At 32.1% G+C, this 21,310-nt stretch overlaps 1 protein-coding gene and 1 long non-coding RNA gene across 2 annotated transcripts in view; one reads left to right on the top strand and one right to left on the bottom strand.

Annotated features, from left to right (window-relative positions):
* LOC111417165 (fibroblast growth factor branchless) overlaps nucleotides 1-2,101 on the bottom strand; it is a 60,073-nt gene extending 57,972 nt beyond the window's left edge. Inside the window, exon 1 of the mRNA XM_023049368.2 lies at nucleotides 1,848-2,101. The gene's annotated coding sequence lies outside the window, so the exon portion shown is untranslated. The remainder of the gene's footprint in view (nucleotides 1-1,847) is intronic.
* A 467-nt stretch (nucleotides 2,102-2,568) lies between these two features.
* LOC139429742 (uncharacterized) lies at nucleotides 2,569-4,783 on the top strand. Its single transcript, XR_011640311.1, has 2 exons — nucleotides 2,569-3,506; nucleotides 3,552-4,783. It is a non-coding gene; the product is annotated as an uncharacterized lncRNA (long non-coding RNA).
* The last annotated feature ends 16,527 nt before the right edge of the window (nucleotides 4,784-21,310 follow it).

Below are 21,310 nucleotides of genomic sequence, written 5' to 3'. Positions count from 1 at the left end.
AATAATGGGGTATGATATAAAAAGTTTTCAGAAAAAAGATGGAGAAGAAAACCTGTTAATTTGGGCTGTTTCGAAAAAGTGGAAATTTTAAAAATTCACCTTAACCACATTTGAAGGAATTAGGAAATGATATATATCTTAAATTAATGCTAAAAGATTCTAGTTTTAGATGTGGTATAGAAATAAAGGGGTATGATATAAAAAGTTTTCAGAAAAAAGATCTAGTAGAAAATCTGTCAATTTAGGTTAGTTAGAAAAAGTGTCAATTTCAAAAATTCACATAATCCGTATATGGAGGAGTTAGGAAGTGATCTATATCTTAAATTAATGCTAAAAGATTCTAGTTTTTGATGTGGTATAGAAATAATGGGGTATGATATAAAAAGTTTTCAGAAAGAAGATGGAGAAGAAAACCTGTTAATTTGAGTTGTGTTTAAAAAAAGTGGAAATTGCAAAAATTCACTTGAACCGTATTTGGAGGAGTTAAGAAGTGATATATATCTTAAATTAATGCTAAAAGGTAATCACCTTTATTTCCTTTAGTATTTTTTATTACTTCTTGTTATTTTATGTACTTTTTTTAGTATTCCTTGATTTTTAATTGAAAATTTAAAAAATCACCTTAACCTTGTATTGAGGAATTAGGAAATGATATATATCTTAAATTAATGTTAAAAGATTCTGGTTTTCTCTCTATATTGTCCTTGACCTCTTTCAACATTTTCTTAACCTCATCGCTTTAGATATTGGAACTCACACAAATTATTAATTGCAACTTTCAAATTTGTAATTTATCATTTTTTTTAATGACTAAGATATTGATTACTTTTGCGCCATGTGGGTGTTCATCTTTTCACCCTCTTTTCGGTCAAAATTTGACACACGAGAACTCCCACATCCAACCTGCCAGTCAATACTCTTTACGACCCCAACATATCAAGACAAACAACAGATTTATTTACTTGACACTTCGATAAATGCTCGCCGGGGGTGAAACCCCAAAGGATCTGTCAACGTTTAGGGGAGAAATGCACTACAACGAAAAGCAATATCCTGTAGCGAAAAAGTATCTTGTGTTAACTAATTTGTTATTTCTTGAAATTCGAAACAAACATTTTTGAAACTAATTCAATTATTCAGATAAATTAGCTTAAGGGAAATGCTTGGATGCACCGAAGGCGTTAATTAATTGGTTCTAATCGATACCGATACGGTTTTAATGCAACTAATTGCCGGATGACCTACAAAATTTATTTCGCGAAACGGTTTGATGAATATTTAACTTAAATTGAGGATAAAATAGAAGATAAACTAGAGCTAAGTAATTTATTAATTTTATTTTACAAATCAATCTCGAGAAAGATAAATGATCTCCTCTAAGAAACAAACTACGCCTGTCAATCTCAATTCGAACCTCTTTATTAGATAGCATCCATGCGTCTAATTAACCTTTGTTTTGTTTAGAGAATACGTCCAAGAAGATCCTTTTCAAACTCACACTTAATTTATTTGTTTAAACTTTTTTAATGACCCAATTCAAACTGCATAAATACACTCATTCAATGTTAATTCGAATTTTTTTTGTGGCTGGGATTAAAGCGCTTAACTGGATTTGGATGGAAAAGGAATTGATGATTAATGCCGATTTCAATTTGAAACTAAGTTGAGTATAAAATGACGTTCTTAAGATAAACAAGGTGTATAACTTGAATGAACTCTATTTCATTAAAAGAAAAAAGGTGGAAATCCTTAAAGGAATCCGACTCCTGCCAAATGAGAATTCTTAGGTAATCGTGAACGATTCGCTCCAATTGCAACGCGCCCATTGTTCTAATTATGCCACTCACCTATATTAAACCGTATCCCGGAAGTGCAAGTTGATGACGTAATCGACACACAATAATAAACACCTCGGTATTCACGAGATTTGTTACCGGTATTGTTGGGAAAATGTTGGTATTCCTCTCGCGATCTCGATGGCGCGGACGGCAAAGGTCGTCGTTCAAAAAAACGGCGAAGGCGTCGCGACGCCCGCCGATTTAACACACGTCCACACACTCTCATACACACTTAACCGACTGTGTACGCACACACACGCGTCTCCTATTTAAAATAACCTCCTCTCGCTGCCAGTTTAATAGCCACTTTCGATGTGCTGCTTGCTTGGGGAGACTCTAACCCAAACTTATAATATTCTCTTTGCCACTCAAATTTACCACCTTTAAAATGTAAAGCAAATCAAATAAAAACACATTTTTTATTAGATAAAGAAAAATCGAATTGAGGTATTAATCGGTTTGGTAATAAAATTAGCTTCGTCGAAGTCCGAACAGATTTATTACCGAAACTAATCGGTTTAAGGGCCATTAAATGACAACGTTGATTATACTTGCTAATTTGAAATTGAAGAAACGAAAGGTGAGCCAAAATTCGATTAATTTTAATTTTTCATGTAAATGTATTCTTTGCTGATTTAACACGGAATAATGTTTTGCATAAAAAAGCTCTTTCTATCTCAAATTAACTTGTTACGAAGCAATCTTCGTATAGAGATTTAGTAAAAATGCTTTATAAAAGTGTCCTGAAAAAAAGTGTAAACTTAAAAAATTCACCTAGACTGTACTTTGAGAAGTTAGGAAATGATATGTGGTATAATAAGAATATTGGGGTTTGATATAAAATGTTTTCTGAAAAAATATATATAAGAAAATAATATACATCTTAAATTAATGAAATAATGAGGTTGTGTAAAGAATCACCTCGACCGTATTTTAAACACTTAGGAAATGATTTATTTCTTAAATTAAAGCTAAAAGACTCTATTTTTAGATGTGATATAGAAACAAAGAGGTTGTATAAAGAAAGTTTTGCAAAGAAATAACATACAAGGAAATCCCTATAGTTTGGTTATATCAAAAAAGTGAAAATTTAAAAAAATAGTCTAAACCGTATCTTGAAGAATTAGGGAATGATATATATCTTAAATTAATGCTAAAAGATTCTAGTTTTCGATATGCTATAGAAATATTAGGGTATAATATAAAAAGTTTACAGAAAAAAGATGTAGAAGAAAACCTGTTAATTTGGGCTATTTAAAAAAAGGTAAAATTTAAAAAATTCACATTGACCATATTTGGAGGAATTAGGAAATGATATATATCTTATATTAATGCTAAAAGATTCTAGTTTTTGATGTGGTATAAAAACAAAGGGGTATGATATAAAAAGTTTTCAGAAAAAAGATGCACAAGAAAATCTGTCAATTTAGGTTATGTAAGAAAAAGGTGAAACTTTAAAAAATTCACCTGAACCATATTTGGAGGAGTTAAGACGTGATATATATCTTAAATTAATGCTAAAAAATTCTAGTTTTAGATGTGGTATAGAAATAATGGGGTATGATATAAAAAGTTTTAAGAAAAAAAGGCGTATATGGATATCTATAAATATGGGTTGTTAGAAAAAAGTGAAAATTTAAAAAATTCACCTGAACCCTATGTTGAGGAGTTAGATAATGATATATATCTTAAATTAATGTTAAAAGATTCCAGTTTTAGATGTGGTATAGAAATAATGGTGTATGATATAAAAAGTTTTTGGAGAAAAGATGTAGAAGGAAATCTGTTAATTTAGGTTATGATAGAAAAAGTGAAAATTTAAAAAATTGACCTGAACTGTATTTGGAGGAGTTAAGAAGTGATACATATCTTAAATTAATGCTAAAAAATTCTAGTTTTTGATGTGCTATAGAAATAATGGGGTATGATATAAAAAGTTTTCAGAAAAAAGATGGAGAAGAAAACCTGATAATTTGGGCTGTTTCATAAAAGTGAAAATTTCAAAAATTCACCTGGACCATATTTGAAGGAATTAGGAAATGATATATACCCCAAATTAATGCTAAAAGATTCTAGTTTTTGATGTGCTATAGAAATAATGGAGTATGATATAAAAACTTTTCAGAAAAAAGATGTAGAAGAAAATCTGTCAATTTAGGTTATGTTAGAAAAAGTGAACATTTCAAAACTTCACCTGAATCGTATTTGTAGGAGTTAGGAAGTGATCTATATCTTAAATTAATGCTAAAAGATTCTAGTTTTTGATGTGCTATAGAAATAATGGGGTATGGTATAAAAAGTTTTCAGAAAAAAGATGGAGAAGAAAACCTGTTAATTTGGGCTGTTTCAAAAATGTGAAAATTTCAAAAATTTACCTGAACCATATTTGGAGGAATTAGGAAATGATATATACCTCAAATTAATGCTAAAAGATTCTAGTTTTTGATGTGCTATAGAAATAATGGGGTATGATATAAAAAGTTTTCAGAAAAACGACATATAAGAACATCTATAAATATGGGTTATGTTAGAAAAAGGTGAGAATTTTTAAAATTAATCTGAACCGTATTTGGAAGAGTTTGGAAATGATATACTTATATCTTAAATTAATGCTAAAAGATTCTAGATATAGATGTGCTTTAGAAATAATGGGGTGTGATATAAAAAGTTTTCCGAAAAATGATATGGAAGAAAATCTGTTAATTGTGGTTGTGTTTAAAAAACATAAAAATTTAAAAAAATCATCTGCGTTTCTGTATGTAGCACCTGGGAAAGAGAAGATTTATAAGGAAAAAAATTGCTGGAATGCTGGCAGACAAGATGAGAAAAATTGAATACTGGTGTTATCAAGGCATATCTTAGCCATATTGTTCTTCAAAGTGCTGAATCTTCTGTTATGATAAATAAGATTTTGTAAATCTCGAAATATATTTTTATTGGTTGTCCTCATTGCTCTTTCTTGAAGCTTAAGTTTTAGAACTTTGTTTTTGATGGTGTTTTCAACTCTAGTTCTAGTTCGAGAGGTGGATTAGTTATTTGTTGAGGGGATGACTCTGGTTAGATTAGATTGGGTTGAGTAATTGGATAAGCTTCGATCTTAAATGCAGGAGAGATTATAAACATCAAAGAAGATGCGGCGTATCTAGGTGATTTTTTGGATGGTTTATTGCTATAAGGGTGAGCTCAAGGAATACTGGGGTGCTATCAAAGCATATCTTAGGCATATTGTTATTTAAAGTGTTGGGAGCAAGAAATATAGAATAGGACCTTAAAATGTGTTGTCCTCATTGCTCTTTCTTGAAGCCTAAGTTTTAGAACTTTGTTTTTGATGGTGTTTTCAACTCTAGTTCCAGTTCGAGAGGTGGATTAGTTATTTGTTGAGGGGACGACTCTGGTTAGATTAGGTTGGGTTGAGTAATTGGATAGGTTTCGACCTTAAATGCAGGAGAGACTATAAACAACGGACATTGGATGGTTTATGGCTGTAAGGGTGAGATCAAGGATTTGTATTGGAAGTTTAAGAAATACTGGTGTATCTTAGACATATTGTTATTCAAAGTGATGAAACTTCTGTTATGATAAATAAGATTTTATAAACCTCGAAATATTTTTTTATTACTTTTTCGTTAAATAAATTGAGTTATAAAATGTTAAACAGTAAATAAAGTTGCGACGTAAAAAAAATATTGAATGAAAGAAACGTTGTCGATTCCTCGCCGATCGTAAACGTTATAATCCCAAAAATAAAAACGTCCCATTTCGATATTTATGCGACCGGGCGAAAATATTTCGATTTCAATCACAATAGATATCCGAATTTACGCCCCGACGTTCGCTAAACACATCATAATAAAGCAATAAACATTTTCGCGAACAATACGAAATAACAAATCGCGCCCACGAAAGGTGACGGTTTTCTCCAATTCGCCAAACGCATTCAGACGTCTCTAATATCGTAAAGTAAGGGAAGGCGACGTTTTTACGGCCCGTTTAACCACTAAACACTGTGAGCTACTCGTATTATTTTTTTTTTCGTTTTTTTCGACGTCGTCCTACGATGACTTTTTAGATTCTCGAAAAAAACAGCTTTTGTTTGATTTTTTTTTGTTTTGCTCTTATCCAACCCGGTAAATATTTACGTGAAGAATTTGTTTTAATCTCTAAATCTCCGATAATTAAAACATTGTCACTTTTAGTAAATATTTAAAAAAATCCTTGTGGTAAATAAACATTCAATTTTAAGACTATTTTTTATGGTAGCCGAGTTTTTCGATCCATTTTGATATCACCTTGAATCATTTAAATGGATCAATTGGGGAATTCCATTCACAGATTGTGAAGGTGACATCATTTGGCATTGTGTTTGAAAATGTTAAAACGATTATTAATAATAATTGTAGGTCTTTGACTCACTGCGTACTACATGAATTATTTAACACTACCTGATTCGAAAAACAATCTTCAAAAATTTTTTATGACTAATATTAATGATTATAAAATAAGGAAATCCCTTCCTTTCCGATTTCATTTTCAAATTAATCCCTACATCGTATATTATCATTTTTTTTTATGTTATAAACCACGTCGCGTAACATTACTGAATAAGAAACCACCCAAATTGTATCTCAGGGCGTTCCCAATTTGGTTAACGAGATAACCTTAACCATAAACAACGTGCCGTGTAAATATTTGGACCCCGCGCGTAGCCCAATTATGGAGCTCTCAAGACGAAGAAATGCCATGGTTTATTGGGTTCGCTCGTCGATTAGCGGTCACGTTTGTCGGTTGTAAATAAGGAATTCGTCCGATTAACCGAGGGTTGCTCCAAAATCGACGTGCTCTTTTCGTATAAATTAACATACGCTTATAGAATTTCTCCAAAGTCAAATTTAAACCGTTAATTAGTTGGTTGTAAATTTATTTTGTGTCGTTACAAGATGCCGTTGATTACAACACAATGATTTATACATTCTAGAATATCACGACTACTTAAATGGTTACTTACATGTTTTTATGGTGTAATAAGAATCATTAAGGAAGTTGTGAAATAAATCTAAAACATTTTAATTAGCTGTAATTTATCGCCATGTCTTAACACCGATATACATAGCTTAACGTCTTATTGATAACACTTTTGGTGTCCCGCATCTTCTTGGCTAACTCTTACATCTACTCAGTGGGCATCGTTTCATCCACAACCAACCCTTGATGCCAATTCTTTGTTATCTAACATGAAACAACATCCACCCTTCGTGATCATTTCAAGATATTAAAAAATCAAAAATAAACATTCTAGGAATTCCAAAACGTTTCGTGATATTACCCGATATTATATCAGATGATGATTACTCGACCAATGTTGATAAATAGCGAAGAAAATATTTAGGAAGGTCAAAAACATCGACAGAAGGAAGAGGAAACATTGAAATTTATCAGAGAGAAAAAATCAATGATGATTTTGAGATGATATTTATATACCTTAATAAATAATGAAGAAAATATTGAGGAAAGTCAGTGACTATGTTAGAGGTTATCAGTAATGAGGTTGATAGATGATGGAGAATGCACTGTACGCAAGCCAAAACAGTCCTGAAAGGTATCAAGTATCAAGTAAGTAATAATATTTAAAGTTTCATTGATAATTTTCAAAATTCGCTATAAAATTAATTTCTTGAAGGATTCTTGTGGAAATATCACCAATTATTAATTAAAGTATCCTCTTTTTAATGCAAAAAGCCGTTTTGAAGAAGCACTTGCAGTTCTTGAGAAATACATTTTTGAAATGATCCACAATTTTTTCAAATTTTGCAATTTTCGCCGATTAAGTTTTAAAAATTCGTATAAAATCCATTTCTGGGAATATGAGTATCAAAATTTCCCAAAGTGTTAATAAGAGTGTCCTCTTTCCAATGAACCAACCTGTTTTGAAAAAAAATTTTTAGTTTTTGAGAAAAAAATATTTGAAATTTTCGTAAAATTTTCGATATTGCAATTTTCATCGATAATTTTCAAAATTCGCTATAAAATTAATTTCTTGAACGATTCTTATGGACATATCATCAATTATTAATTAAAGTATCCTCTTTTTAATGCAAAAAGCCGTTTTGAAAAATCACTTTCAGTTCTTGAGAAATAAATTTTTGAAATGATCGACAATTTTTTCGAAATTTGCAATTTTCGCCGATTAAGTTTTAAAAATTCGTATAAAATCCAGTTCTTGGAATATGAGTATGAAAATTTCCCAAAGTGTTAATAAAAGTGTCCTCTTTCCAATGAACCAACCCACAACATTTAGTTTTTGAGAAAATAATATTTAAAGTTTTCGTAAAATTTTCGATGTTGCAATTTTTATTGATAATTTTCAAAATTCGCTATAAAAATAATTTCTTGAAGGATTCTTGTAGAAATATCACCAATTATTAATTAAAGTATCCTCTTTTTAATGCAAAAAGCCGTTTTGAAAAATCACTTTCAGTTCTTGAGAAATACATTTTTGAAATGATCGATAATTCTTTCGAAATTTGCAATTTTCGCCGATTAAGTTTTAAAAATTCGTATAAAATCCAGTTCTTGGAATATGAGTATGAAAATTTCCCAAAATGTTAATAAAAGTGTCCCCTTTCCAATGAACCAACCCACAACATTTAGTTTTTGAGAAAATAATATTTAAAGTTTTCGTAAAATTTTCGATGTTGCAACTTTTATTGATAATTTTCAAAATTCGCTATAAAATTAATTTCTTGAAGGATTCTTGTAGAAATATCACCAATTATTAATTAAAGTATCCTCTTTTTAATACAACAAACCGTTTTAAAAAATCACTTTCAGTTCTTGAGAAATACATTTTTGAAATGATCCACAATTTTTTCAAATTTTGCAATTTTCGCCGATTAAGTTTTAAAAATTCGTATAAAATCCATTTCTGGGAATATGAGTATCAAAATTTCCCAAAGTGTTAATAAGAGTGTCCTCTTTCCAATGAACCAACCTGTTTTGACAAATAATTTTTAGTTTTTGAGAAAAAAATATTTGAAGTTTTCGTAAAATTTTCGATATTGCAATTTTCATCAATAATTTTCAAAATTCGCTATAAAATTAATTTCTTGAACGATTCTTATGGAAATATCACCAATTATTAATTAAAGTATCCTCTTTTTAATGCAAAAAGCCGTTTTGAAAAATCACTTTCAGTTCTTGAGAAATAAATTTTTGAAATGATCGACAATTTTTTCGAAATTTGCAATTTTCGCCGATTAAGTTTTAAAAATTCGTATAAAATCCAGTTCTTGGAATATGAGTATGAAAATTTCCCAAAGTGTTAATAATGAACCAACCCACAACATTTAGTTTTTGAGAAAATAATATTTAAAGTTTTCGTAAAATTTTCGATGTTGCAATTTTTATTGATAATTTTCAAAATTCGCTATAAAATTAATTTCTTGAAGGATTCTTGTAGAAATATCACCAATTATTAACTAAAGTATCCTCTTTTTAATGCAAAAAGCCGTTTTGAAAAATCACTTTCAGTTCTTGAGAAATACATTTTTGAAATGATCCACAATTTTTTCAAATTTTGCAATTTTCGCCGATTAAGTTTTAAAAATTCGTATAAAATCCAGTTCTTGGAATATGAGTATGAAAATTTCCCAAAATGTTAATAAAAGTGTCCTCTTTCCAATGAACCAACCCACAACATTTAGTTTTTGAGAAAATAATATTTAAAGTTTTCGTAAAATTTTCGATGTTGCAATTTTTATTGATAATTTTCAAAATTCGCTATAAAATTGATTTCTTGAAAGATTCTTGTGGAAATATCACCAATTACTAATTAAAGCATCCTCTTTTTAATGCAAAAAGCCGTTTTGAAAAATCACTTTCAGTTCTTGAGAAATACATTTTTGAAATGATCCACAATTTTTTCAAATTTTGCAATTTTCGCCGATTAAGTTTTAAAAATTCGTATAAAATCCATTTCTGGGAATATGAGTATGAAAATTTCCCAAAGTGTTAATAAGAGTGTCCCCTTTCCAATGAACCAACCTGTTTTGACAAATAATTTTTAGTTTTTGAGAAAAAAATATTTGAAGTTTTCGTAAAATTTTCGATATTGCAATTTTCATCGATAATTTTCAAAATTCGTTATAAAATTAATTTTTTGAACGATTCTTATGGAAATATCATCAATTATTAATTAAAGTATCCTCTTCTTAATGCAAAACGCCGTTTTGAAAAATCACTTTCAGTTCTTGAGAAATACATTTTTGAAATGATCGACAATTTTTTCGAAATTTGCAATTTTCGCCGATTAAGTTTTAAAAATTCGTATAAAATCCAGTTCTTGGAATATGAGTATGAAAATTTCACAAAGTGTTAGTAATGAACCAACCCACAACATTTAGTTTTTGAGAAAATAATATTTAAAGTTTTCGTAAAATTTTCGATGTTGCAATTTTTATTGATAATTTTCAAAATTCGTTTAAAAAAATTAATTTCTTGGAGGAAATATCATCAATTATTAATTAAAGTATCCTCCTGGGTGATTAAATAAATCAACCCTATTAAAAACTCCCCCTATTTCTTCGTTTCCAGAATTTAGTACATATTTTTTCTCACACTTTTCCTCTTTCCGCACCCTTTTTGATCTTCATCACATACCTTAGAAAGTCCATCGCTGTGATGCCTTGTGGTCACACCAACATATGAGCGATACTCTCTACATAAATTGCTTTTCTCAACTTTATCTCAACTGAATTCCTTAATTACTGGAACCCATCCAAGTGGAAGATGGTGGAACGTTAGCTTTTTCTTCTCATTCAACACTAAGCATTTAACCTCCAAACTGCATATTTGCAAACTGAAATCTCAACCGCAGCAGGAAGACCAACATTAATCGCAATCAATCGCTTCGGAACTTTTAAATAAAAAGATAGGAAAGATTAGGAAACCATATCGTATCGTAGCAAGGCAGTTGAAGCTGCTTCTTATGTTCAAGGTAATCGTTTCTGACATGTGCACGACGAGTTATAAAAGTGCTGTGTTGGATTGGGTTGCTTAAAGTTCTTGTTTAAACTAACCATTGCAAATATTAATCGAAAAATTAGGTTATTGAGTATAATAAATAATCAGTGTTTAGAATGAAGGGGTATATGTTGCTATATTGGTGCGGCTCTTGAGGATAATAATTAAATTTAACGATGATGTAAAATAAGCTCCGTTGAAAATTGTGTATAAGTCCTTATTGAACTATGTTTGAAATGATCCGAGTTGGCGTCTTTAACACTTATACCGTTAAGTGTTAAAGTATACGACTTGTATACGCGTGCTGTCGCGAATTAGTAACGCCATTGTGAACCAAAAAGCAATAAACCGATCGTAACTTTCTAGAACAACTCCTTTTTGCTCGACACCAGGAGTTGTTTCAATACTTTATATTTTATCGATGGTTTTACGTGAAGACCTGACATTTTCCAATCGCAAAATTAGGTCAGTTATTAAAATGAAATTATTTTTAAATTTATGTTAAACCAACGTGAAAATTTCATAAACAATTTTCAATATAAACATTCGTTCAGAGATTTGACATGAATGTATCTTTACGATCTCGTGAATGATTGTTTTCAATTACCGAACGATTAGTGATTATTACTCGTGTTTTGCTTATAACACGACCGGCGTCTAGAACCAGGAACTGAACGTCGAGCACCGTCATCGAGCCTAATCCAAATTGATGACAGTCATTAATCAATCTCCTCTGTAATTTCGCATCGAAACTGCTCGATCGTGAAGATCGTATCTGGAGCAATGCGGGATAATCGCTCGACTGGTAAATTTGCATGTGTTGGATTCCAGAAAAAAGTTGAGGATTGGTAGCCACAAAAACATGGGTGGGCGAGAAATGAATTATAACGAAACCAACGGAAACTTATTAACCTACAATCGTGTTGATTAAGGGTCCATTTATCAATGCTCAGTTAGTTGATTATTAATTTGATTTAGCTTCTAGAAAATTCGAGTTATTTATAGAATGTTGTACTAATATTAATATTTAAACTAAAACTAGAAACTTGGATCTCTATGGCTTCTCTTGTCAGTCTTTGGTAGTATCTGTTGTCCCTAGCCAGCACCTTTGTTTGAGAGACCTTTAATGATCTACAAAAAATAAGTGAGAAGTTACTACGACTCCACCTCTCACTTTCCAATTGTATATCCGGAGAAGACTGGGACAAAGTGGACAGACTAACAATGGAGAAGGCTAATCGCGAATTTCAGTAGACCCGTGACACACACATCAAGAAGTTTGAATCTCTGGAACGCCGGTCGCAAAAGAAGAAAGGTAATAGTTTACCAGTAGAAACAATCGTCATTAACAGATCGAATGTCCCACTAACGAAAGACGAAACCTTTGTGCGAAACTACGCAATCGCCCCGAAGAAGGTCCCAAAGGAGGAAATCATCTACGAAGTGGAAGCAGCTGTTCGAGGGATGCCTGCACTGAAAGCCGAAGAGATCCGACAAGAAGTTGCGAGAGTATTGAAGTCAGCAAAACCACCAAAATCCAACTTGACGGTTGGTGAAAAGAAGGCTCTCCGATCTATAAAAGAAAAATCAGAAATCGTGTTACCAGCAGACAAAGGGAATGCCACCGTTGTTATGGACAGGAAAGAATACGACGACAAAATGATGAACCTACTGGACCCAGCCACCTACAGGAAGATCAAGAAGGACCCCACAGACAAAATCGTAAGGAACTGATAAAATCCACAGGAATTCCAGCAGAAAGGTTTGTTTGTGCAGGCGCCGGTACCACCAAGAATCTACGGACTTCACAAACCAGACGTACCCCTCCGCCCTATCGTCAGCGCCATCAACTCTCCAACATACCAGCGGGCCAAACATCTTGCAAAGATTCTGTCTCCCTTTACAGGTAACACGGAATCGTATGTCAGGGATTCTACACATTTTGTGGAATCGGTAAAAGGTGTAAAGCTGGATGCTGGGGATATGTTGGTAAGTTTCGATGTGGAATCCATTTTTACTAGGGTACCAGTTAAGGATGCTGTAGAGGGTCTTCGCCGAAAACTCATTCCGGAGGGTTTACCAGAATACGTGTCAGATCTGGTGGAGTATTGCTTATCGTCGACGTATTTCAGCTGGAAAGGAGAATTTTACGAGCAGTTCGAAGGAGCAGCCATGGGATCTCCACTTTTGCCAGTTATAGCTAATTTCTACATGGAATTGAAATGGAAATGGAATTGAATGAAACCAAAACTATGGCTCCGATATGTGGATGACACGTTTGTGATATGGCAACATGGTCAAAAACGGCTCCAAGAGTTCTTGGATCACTTGAACTCTCACCATCCTATGATTAAGTTCACTATGGAAACAGAAACTGCCAAAAAACTACCTTTCCTAGATGTGTTGGTCACCAGGACGACAAATGGAGATATAGAACTTGGTGTATACCGAAAGAAGACCCATACCAACAGGTATTTACAGGCATGTTCACATCATCATCCCCAACAGAAGAGGTAAATTATTTCAGCGAGCAGCGAGACTATGTGAAGGAGAGAACTTGAAGAAGGAGCAACACTTTCTACGAGGCGTGCTGCAGAAGAATGGATGCATTTCGAGGGACATCAACCACGCCATCAAGTAGCGAAAGCAGAAAGAGGACACGGTAAGTACAAAACCACTTGGATTTATCTGTCTTCCCTATGTTTCAGGTGTAACGGAACGAATTGCAAAATCAGCAAAATTAGCCAAGGACAAACTAACTCCATTAAAAGGAGCGGGAGTCTATCGACTATCGTATAGTTGTGGGAAGGTTTATGTTGGCCAAACTGGACGCAACGTCGAGTGCCGCATCAAGGAGCATGAGAGGGATGTAAGGCTGAAGAAGATCCAGCAGGCGGCGGTTGCGGAACATTGCCATGCAGAGGGGCACCGAATAGACTTCGAACAAACAAAGGTGCTGGCTAGGGACAACAGATACTACCAAAGACTGACAAGAGAAGCCATAGAGATCCACCGACATAAAAATAACGTCAACAGAGAGGATGGCTAGGAGCTTAGCAGAACATGGAAGATGGTGGTGAACACGAAGACCTCTTCCCGCCTCACACCGGACGCGACGCAATTAGTTATTAATTAGCTTGTAATTAGCGTTAACTGATTATTAATTAGTTTTTCCGACTTATACAGGGTGTCACACAGAAAACGCCCCAAGTTGTAACTCTGTCATTTATATTCCGATTTTCATGACCGAGGCATCAAATGACATGGTTTGATGAATACTATGGTTCATGCTACAAATAAATTTGTTTCAAGGCCATCTTCAATTTTAAGCGATTATTAACTTTTGTTTTTCATGTTGCTCTATATATTTTTCTTCACGTCATTAGATAGAGATTGTTTTTCTGAATCCACTGATGTGCAATACGTGCACTTTGAATATAATTTTAGTAGAAAAAAGACACCTGTGTTAACTTCCGATTTTTATGAACGAGGTATCAAATGAAATAGTTTGATGAATGCTATGATTCATGCTACAAATAAACTTTTTCCAACGCCATCTTCGATTTCAAGCGATTATCAACTTTTGATTTTCAAATTGCTCGGTATGTTTTTCTTCACGTTATGGGATAGAAATTTTTTTCTGAGCCCAATGATGTACAATACATTAACATTTTAGCAGAGAGAAACAATTAAAACATTTTCCGAACATTGTCTTAGTCACTTCTGTATTACTGCAGTGTGCCATGGAAAAAAATAACACGCAAAGCTGATAACAGTCATTAAATGCTATTTCAATGCCCGAAGCAGTTGTAAATGATACTTATAAGTTGTTTTTTCATTTATCCCATGGCACACTACAGTATAATAGAAGTGACTTTAAGAGAATGTTCAGAAACTATTTTAATGTTTTTCTATGCTACAATTACAATTAATGTTGATGTATTGTACATTAATGGATTCAGAAAAAAAACTCTATCCAATAGCGTGAAGAAAAACATACCGAGCAATTTGAAAATCAAATGTTAATAATCGCTAGAAATTAAAGATGGCGTTGGAAAAAGTTTATTTGTAGCATGAATCATAGTATTCATCAAACCATTTCATTTGATAGCTAGGTCATGAAAATTGGAAGGTAAATGACAGAGGTACAGGGTGTCCCAATTTCGATGTCCGCATAGGCTATCTCCGAAACTAAAAGAGATAGAAAAAAAGTAGCTTACATGTCATGATCTCGTTTTTCGAGAAAATGCTAATGCCGAAAACTCCGAACAGCTATCGTCTTTTGTTTTCGCCCTATCGGCAAAAACTGAAAATTTTGCAAAAACGACAATAGCGAATATTTCACTTATTATCAAAGATGGTGTATTATAAATAAAACATTATATGGGCAACTTTTTACGAAGAATTCAGTGGCGTAGGTAGAATTTTTTTCCCATCTTTTATTTTCGAGATTTTAGACGTAACTTTATTTTTTTAAATGGAAACCATAGTTGGCTATGACTTAAAATAATTTGTTATTTTCTTCTGATAACAAATATATATAGTTTGTGGGGTATATTTCTTATAGTTATTGAATAATTAACAAAAATTCATTTTGTTCCATCTAAATCTAATGTATGTATTTAAAAGCTAATGTTGCTATGGTGATAACCATACATACTATGATGGAATATAATGTATCAATTTTGTTTGTTCTTTCTAAAACTATTGTATGTATTTAAAACTTAATGTTTTTATGGTGATAACCATGAGGGAAAGCATTGTTTCCAATTATTGTCAAAGTTTGTAGCAAGGACAGTAGAATCTAACAGGACTGCTACATCCATTGTATTTTTGTAGTCGACTACGGGTTGGTTGCCCGCACTCTACGTCACACTATTTGCCACGCCTGATAACTGTCTATGTTTTTAGAGGTTATATGATAGACATTAATACGTCTAAAAACATAAAACTTCAAAACTAATATGAATACGTCTAGGATATAACCTCTAAAAACACACAGCAAACGCATAGACTATAACAACAGCTAGGCGTGGAAAATGGTGTGACGCAGTTTGCTGGTAGGCTGTCACAACAATGGATGTAGCAGTCCTGTTAGATTCTACTGTCCTTGAGTTTGTAGTAGTATTTAAAAATTCACTAACAACTCTGGCATTATGTGCTGGTGCTCCGTCATATTGAAAATATATCATTTGAGACATATTTAGTAGCAAATTGTCGTCTAAAGGCTCAATGTGCTGCCTTAATATATTGAGGTATTTCCCTGAGTTTAAGTTTTTATGGTAGATACTATATGCCAAAATTCTATTATCTAAAAGGGCACACCATACATTGAACCCCAATCTTCTTTGAACACTCAGAGACTTCATCGGTCCAGATTACATTTTGAACAAACAGCAGATTATTTAATTTTTTTAAATATCATCTACAAAATTCTAATCTTCGATTGACATCTCCGGCACGTAAATAATGAGTTAGCCCCGCTTTGTATGGTTTATACTTATTTTTCTTTCATATTCGGGAGCAGCGTCTTTTGGGTCAGACGTCTTGTTGCAATTTCTCTTGCAGGTCATTTTGGTATGTTTTTGTATGTGGTTTGGGGAAAGACCAAATATCTATTAAATTTTCTGCTGACCGGCTGAAGGTTCGTACGTGCGGTTGTCTTCTTTCTGGATATCTTGTGAAATAAAATTCCGCGGCTAACGTCGCATTTTTATCTGATAACATATAGCATTCCATCATAGTATGTATGGTTATCACCATAGCAACATTAACTTTTAAATACATACATTAGATTTAGACGGAACAAAATGAATTTTTGTTAATTATTCAATAACCATAAGAAATATACCCTACAAACTATATATATTTGTTATCAGAAGAAAATAACAAATTATTTTAAGTCATAGCCAACTATGGTTTCCATTTAAAAAAATAAAGTTACGTCTAAAATCTCGAAAATAAAAGATGGGAAAAAAATTTTACCTACGCCACTGAATTCTTCGTAAAAAGTAGCCCATATAATGTTTTATTTATAATACTCCATCTTTGATAATAAGTGAGATATTTGCGAATGTCGTTTTTGCAAAATTTTCAGTTTTTGCCGATAGGGCGAAAACAAAAGACGATAGCTGTTCGGAGTTTTCGGCATTAGCATTTTCTCGAAAAACGAGATCATGACATGTAAGCTACTTCTTTTCTATCTCTTTTAGTTTCGGTGATAGCCTATGCGGACATCGAAATTGGGACACCCTGTACAGCTAGCGGCGTTCTTGTGTGGCAAGCTGTATATACAGGTGGCTTATCTCTACTAAAATTATATTCAAAATGGATGTATTGTACATCAGTGGATTCAGAAAAACAGTCTCTATCCAATGACGCAAAGAAAAATATATTGAAAAGCAAAAGTTAATAATCGCTTAAAATTGAAGACGGCCTTGGAAAAAATTTATTTGTAGCATGAATCATAGTATTCATGAAACCATTTCATTTGATAACCCGCTCATGAAAATCGGAATGTAAATGACAGAGTTACAGCTTGGGGCGTTTTTTGTGTGACACCCTGTATATAGTCACCGATTTTTGATCTCGTCACTTCGAACCAGTTTCTGAAGAAGGTTGCAACATGGCAACCGAAACGTCAAACCTTTTATTAAAAGACGCACGGCAAAACCCGAAAGTTTCTAGTGTTAATTCTAGTTTTAGTTCTAATTTTAGTTTAATTCACACCGGCCGTGAAAGCCTTCGTACTTATAATATTAATATTTATTTACTTGGGTCATAATTCAAATAGAAATGAATTTCAATTATTGCATCTGCTTGCGATTGTTTGGACCCCTGGGGTTTCACAATCTCGTAAAACACTGGGAATCTCGTAAAATACTAGAGACAGTCTTATTATTAATAAGAGAAATAAAACTAAAATTTATTTAATCTTTTTTGTATTATTTATATTATAAATTCAAATAGCAATCTACAAACATCGAGTCTAAGAAAATCATCAATCATTCGGTCGATATCACTCCAACGACATGAATTATTTATGTATCGTCATTGAGTGGGAGGAAGTAATAGAGCAATTAGGTTATTCATGCACAACGTGCGTTCCCCATCCTTCTGTTGAATGAATAGAGGCGATAGCAGGATTTAATAGTGACCATTCATCAAGTTGAACGCGGTCTTTTTGTTTTCACTTATGGTCAACAGCCGATTCGTTTCTTCCTGTGCCGTATACTCTCGCTACGTCGTCGTCGTGTCATTCATTCGCGTTTTAGTATCCAAAAAGGATAAAGATGACGTACGATGTTCGTAAATTTAACTGATGCCTGTTTCGTACGACCATATTTCACCACTACCACACGAAGAATTTTCTTATATTCGCATAACGTTGCTGTTAGTCATCGGGTAAACATTCGCCTTGGGTGCTGTAGAACATCGTCCAATAAACACGCTCAAAGAAGGCCGCAGGAACAGGATTAGACCCAGAGGAATAATTTCTATAGATACGTGTATCACCGCTGTTCCTCGTCGTTGTGCTGAACTCGCTGTGTATGCAAATTGAGGACGGCCTCTGTGTCTTGGTCGTTTTGCGAATGCAATTGACTTGTTAAGGCCCACACATGCAACTTCAACTTTAGTTTAAATTGCCTCCTCTCAAACCCTCTTGGTTTATTGTTAACAAAATTACTAACGTTTATCACAACGTAAATGTGTATTTCTCAACTTTATTGACTTATATAAACTTTGAAACTATACAATTTGTCTTAAATATTATTCATATCATCATGGATGGTATGGAATGGTATTAATAGATGTTAAGACATGACAAAAACAACATAATCATAAACGATGTTGAATAGACACACTATGATGATATCAAATGACGCGATTGATAGATGATAGAAGATCTTGAGGATAATCAGGAGAGCATTAAAATATGTTAAGGATTATTCTAACCAATGTCAGGAACAATAGTTAAGATGACGATGGTAATGTTAAAGAACAACAATGAAACGGAACGAATTTGAAGTCATTCTAGGACGTTATAAATGATAGTGAGAAAGGCTAAGCGATATTTGATGTTAATAAGGATGATGTTTAAAGATATCGTGGATAATATTTTTAAGGACAAAACGATTTGATAATGTTGGGTTGGATTGGTTTGGGTTAAAATTTGCTATAAAATTAATTTCTTGAAGGATCCTTGTGGAAATATCACCAATTATTAATTAAAGTATCCTCTTTTTAATGCAACAAGCCGTTTTGAAAAATCACTTTTAGTTCTTGAGAAATAAATTTTTGAAATGATCGACAATTTTTTCAAATTTTGCAATTTTCGCCGATTAAGTTTTAAAAATTCGTATAAAATCTATTTCTTGGAATATGAATGTGAAAATTTCCCAAAGTGTTGATAAAAGTGTCCTCTTTCCAATGAACCAACACGTTTTGAAAAATAACTTTTAGTTTTTGAGAAAACAATATTTGAAGTTTTGATAAAATTTTCGATGTTACAATTTTCATCGATAATTTTCAAAATTGGGTATAAAATTAATTTCTTGAAGGATCCTTGTGGAAACATCACCACTTATTAATTAAAGTATCCTCTTTTTAATGCAAAAAGCCGTTTTGAAAAATCACTTTTAGTTCTTGAGAAATAAATTTTTGAAATGATCGACAATTTTATCGAATTTTGCAATCTGTGCCGATTAAGTTTTAAAAATTCGTATAAAATCTATTTCTTGGAATATGAGTGTGAAAATTTCCCAAAGTGTTCATAAAAGTGCCCTCTTTCCAATGAACCAACCCGTTTTGAAAAATAACTTTTAGTTTTTGAGAAAACAATATTTGTAGTTTTGATAAAATTTTAGATGTTACAATTTTCATCGATAATTTTCAAAATTGGGTATAAAATTAATTTCTTGAAGGATCCTTGTGGAAACATCACCATTTATTAATTAAAGTATCCTCTTTTTAATGCAAAAAGCCGTTTTGGAAAATCACTTTTAGTTCTTGAGAAATAAATTTTTGAAATGATCGACAATTTTATCGAATTTTGCAATTTTGCCGATTAAGTTTTAAAAATTCGTATAAAATCCATTTCTTGGAATATGAGTGTGAAAATTTCCCAAAGTGTTCATAAAAGTGCCCTCTTTCCAATGAACCAACCCGTTTTGAAAAATAACTTTTAGTTTTTGAGAAAACAATATTTGTAGTTTTGATAAAATTTTCGATGTTACAATTTTCATCGATAATTTTCAAAATTGGGTATAAAATTAATTTCTTGAAGGATCCTTGTGGAAACATCACCATTTATTAATTAAAGTATCCTCTTTTTAATGCAAAAAGCCGTTTTGGAAAATCACTTTTAGTTCTTGAGAAATAAATTTTTGAAATGATCGACAATTTTATCGAATTTTGCAATTTTGCCGATTAAGTTTTAAAAATTCGTATAAAATCCATTTCTTGGAATATGAGTGTGAAAATTTCCCAAAGTGTTCATAAAAGTGTCCTCTTTCCAATGAACCAACCCGTTTTGAAAAATAACTTTTAGTTTTTGAGAAAACAATATTTGAAGTTTTGATAAAATTTTCGATGTTACAATTTTCATCGATAATTTTCAAAATTGGGTATAAAATTAATTTCTTGAAGGATCCTTGTGGAAACATCACCAATTATTAATTAAAGTATCCTCTTTTTAATGCAAAAAGCCGTTTTGAAAAATCACTTCTAGTTCTTGAAAAATAAATTTTTGAAATGATCGAAAATTTTTTCAAATTTTGCAATTTTCGCCGATTAAGTTTTAAGAATTCGTATAAAATCCATTTCTTGGAATATGAGTGTGAAAATTCCCCAAAGTGTTAATAAAAGTGTCCTCTTTCCAATGAACCAACCCGTTTTGAAAAATAACTTTTAGTTTTCGAGAAAACAATATTTGAAGTTTTGATAAAATTTTCGATGTTACAATTTTCATCGATAATTTTCAAAATTCGCTATAAAATTAATTTCTTGAAGGATCCTTGTGGCAATATCACCAATTATTAATTAAAGTATCCTCTTTTTAATGCAAAAAGCCGTTTTGAAAAATCACTTTTAGTTCTTGAGAAATAAATTTTTGAAGTGATCGACAATTTTTTCAAATTTTGCAATTTTCGCCGATTAAGTTTTAAAAATTCATATAAAATCCATTTCTTGGAATATGAGTGTGAAAATTTTCCAAAGTGTTCATAAAAGTGTCCTCTTTCCAATGAACCAACCCGTTTTGAAAAATAACTTTTAGTTTTTGAGAAAACAATATTTGAAGTTTTGATCAAATTTTCAAAATTCGCTATAAAATTAATTTCTTGAAGGATCCTTGTGGAAATACCGCCAATTATTAATTAAAGTATCTTCTTTTTAGAGTTTCTTCGTTAGTTAACTCAGCATCAAAAAAGCTCATTTTGTATCTTGGATCCAAA

The sequence above is a fragment of the Onthophagus taurus genome, chromosome 5 (assembly GCF_036711975.1).
Source record: "Onthophagus taurus isolate NC chromosome 5, IU_Otau_3.0, whole genome shotgun sequence".
Lineage (NCBI taxonomy): Eukaryota > Metazoa > Arthropoda > Insecta > Coleoptera > Scarabaeidae > Onthophagus > Onthophagus taurus.
The sequence above is the reverse complement of the archived record's forward strand: the minus strand, read 5'-3'. Positions and strand labels throughout refer to the sequence as shown.